The 3,359-nt window shown below is 48.2% G+C and overlaps 1 long non-coding RNA gene across 1 annotated transcript; it reads left to right on the plus strand.

Moving 5' to 3' along the window:
- Window positions 1-281: 281 nt before the first annotated feature.
- LOC311589210 lies at window positions 282-3,150 on the plus strand. The gene is made up of 3 exons (XR_014776449.1): window positions 282-459; window positions 1,024-1,109; window positions 2,849-3,150. It is a non-coding gene; the product is annotated as an uncharacterized lncRNA (long non-coding RNA).
- Window positions 3,151-3,359: the final 209 nt, after the last annotated feature.

The following is a 3,359-nucleotide window of genomic DNA, read 5'->3' on the forward strand; positions in this document are numbered from 1 at the left end:
AATTCAAACCCTGCAAGCTATATTGAGATATGCAATATAGCATTTAATCACACACAATGATCCAGAAGACCAGAACTTTCCACTAATAATTTTCTATATATTGATTAAGCTTTCCATATGCCCTCGAGTAACAGCAGCCTTCCTTGTGGTTGAGTGAAATCAGTGCTTTTACATTCAACAACAACCAAAACAACCAAGAAAACCATTTTCTTTCTGTGTCTACCTATCTGCCCATCAGCAAAAGAATGGATGTGTAAAGCATGGCTTATACACATGCTGAAATACCACTAAGTGTTCAGAAAGACGAAACCCTGTCATTTATAGCACTGTGGACGGATGGAGGGCGATAGGCCAAGGGATGCTCGTTTTCAGCCACTGACTAGCGAGGACACTGCGCCTTGACAAGATGGAGGCCACTCTTCTTCTGAAACTCATCACTTTGCTATGCTCTCCCCTGAGGTAATATGTCTATTCTAGTCTCCTTGGTAACTGACCACACTGCACTCATGCAGGACGGGTTTCAGGAAGCATTTTTAATAGAAAGAGACATGTCCTCAAACCACTCACTCTGTCTTACCCCCGCACTCTTCCTGCACACACATCACCTTGCTTTGTCATTTTCCTTTTGACAAATCCTCTAATCTCCCTGATAGTCCTATAGTCACCTAGAACGCAAGAACCACAGAGTCCGTGAGTACTAGGAGGAATTACTTTCTTCACACTCGTCGCCTGGCAGTGTCATCCCTGCAGCATCTGGCAGGAGTCTGTCGCTCTCTGGTCCTCCTTGTGGTCCCGCCGAACAGCATTATTCCACCTGTCACAGCTCCTGCTGCCCTTCAGACACCAAAACAACCTTTGAACATTTTAAAATGATTTTAACGTATGATATGTGGAGAACTTTTCAATTTCTTGTCCTACAAATTCCCCCAGCTCACCACCAAGACTGGAAGATGGAGGACAAAGGGAAAATAGGGATGCGCAGAAGGGAGGTAGGACTCAACACGTCTTTAATTGCTTTGACAGGAAAACTGCACAGAAGCAACTTTAAGATTTGTTGAGGTCCACAGCTGGAGAGCACAGCTGCATCCACAGTCAAGGAGCAGGGACAGGTGGGTGCTGGTAGTCGGGCATCTTTCTCCTTTTGTTTTACTCCTGCCAGGGACTCCAGCCCCCGGGATGGTGCTGCCTATATTCAGCGTGTCCCACCCTTTCCCTGCACTGGCAATCCCTCTGGAAACACTCTCCCAAACATGGCCAGAGCTGCAAATCCAGCCAGGTCAGCACGAAGACCAATCATCACAGGCTGGAAACAGAAGAGGGGGAAGGAAGGAGAGGGGAGGGGAAGGACGGAAGAAGAGAAGGGAAAAGAAGGGACTAGACATAAAGAGAGAGGAGAGGAGGGGAGGGGAGAGGTGGAGAGGTAGAGAGGGAAGAGGTGAAGAGGGGAGAGGAAGAGAGGGGAGAGGGAGGGAGGGGAGAGGAAGGGAGGGGAGAGGATGGGGGAGAGGAGGGGAGGAGACGGGGGAGAGGAAGGGAGGGGAGAGGAAGGGAGGGGAGAGGAGGGGAGGGGAGAGGAGGGGATGGGAGAGGTGGAGAGGGGAGGGAGGGGAAGGATGGGAGAAGAGAAGGGAAAGGAAGGGACTAGACATAGGAGAGAGGTGGGGAGGGGAGAGAAGGGGAGAGGAAAAGGAAGGAAAGGGCAAGGAAGGGGAAGATGAACTCACTGAGATAAAATGCCACTCGTTTGCTGAGCAATGGCATATCTGAACACTATCAACCAGTGTGAGCCCAGGACCAAAGAACGAGGCAGTTGTCTGCACCCACCAACCTGCAGCTCACATGCAAGCCTCACAAACCAATGGGAGAACCTCTATGTGGTCACATGGCAGTGATCTGTGTTATACCAGTGCCCAATAGATCTAAAAATTGACCGTGCTTCTGATCTTCCAACAAAGTGGAGAAACACAGGGCAAGCCTCTTTGCCGGTGCAGGGTCTGTCAAGGCTTAGCCTTGTCCAACCAGCAAGGGCACGTAGACCTTATCCTGAGTGCCCAGCTGTGAGGCATGGAGAGGCTCAATGGCAGACACCTGCATTGCCTCTGCCAGGAGCAGGTTCCCGAAGGCGACCAACCTGCACATTTTCCTGCCTCATTGCCAGCTCTTTTCCATGTCCTCAGAATTTGAAATGAGAATTCTCTGCCTTGGCTTCAGGCTACATTTTGTGTCAATATAACTGTGCCTCTGCAATGAACCTAAGCCCCGTATTTTATCATCCTCCGTCCATGGGAGAAATTTCTTGGGCGTAGGCAAGGTGACATCAGTGTCTGTATCAGCCCTATGATGGAGGAGGAAATAACTGGGACCATTTTCAGATGGCTTTGATGAAAGAGAAACATCTTTTCCCTCACTGTCTTCCAGAAGACTGCCTGGCTTGAGAGCTGTGGAGATTGGTATGGCTTCCTTCATGTTTAGAAAGGGTTCCAAGTGATAGCATGACAGGATGGCAAGGCACGTCGCTGGGCTCCAGTCACGTCCTGGGACCTCTGTGAGAGAAAATAAAGCAAACATCTTTGATTTCCAGAGTCGTTTCTAGAACAAGCATTATAAATGGCCACACACCTGAGGACTTTTATTAGTACAACTTTATTCTCTCACAGTTCTCAAAGCCAAGTTTTGCATCCATCCAGATGAGGGCATGGTCATGGCACTTTTGCAAATACTAGTGGACAATCGTTGTTTCAGCCAACTTCTGAGACTATTGTAACTGTGAGGCTTACACCCGCATCTTTGTTAGCACTGTCTCTATCACTCATATTTGTCTCTGTTTTTTCTTTGTGTCTCTTTTAAGGGCCTTTATCACTGGCTGGATTCCCTGCTATAACCACAGGAAATCTTGTTTTCCATCCTTATCTTAATTACACCAGTCAGATGTTTTATTCTAAGTGAGGTCATTGTGATCATCTATCGCCATCATCAATGTCCCTGGAGCAGAATCATCATGGAAACACACCTTTGACTGTTTCAGTGAGAACATTTCCAGAGAGGTATAACTGAGGTGGAGAGAGCCACCCTCAATGTGGACAACACCATCGTATAGTCTGGGCCTCAGGACTGGGTGAAAAGGAAAAAAGAAGTAGAGCAACAGTACGAAGTAGAGCAACAGTATGAAGTAGGGCAACAGTACTCACCTCCCTGTTTCCTGAGTGCAGGTGCAAAGAGGCCAGCTGCCACTCACTCCCTTCTGCGCCATGTTGGACTGTGAACAAAACTAAAACCATCTTTCTTATTTTGCTCTTATCGGATATCCAGTCCTAGCAGCCACAAAAGCAACTCAGACAGCCATTGTCAGCGACCATCGA

Source organism: Acomys minous (assembly GCF_964271855.1).
Source record: "Acomys minous genome assembly, chromosome: 18".
Taxonomy (NCBI): domain Eukaryota; kingdom Metazoa; phylum Chordata; class Mammalia; order Rodentia; family Muridae; genus Acomys; species Acomys minous.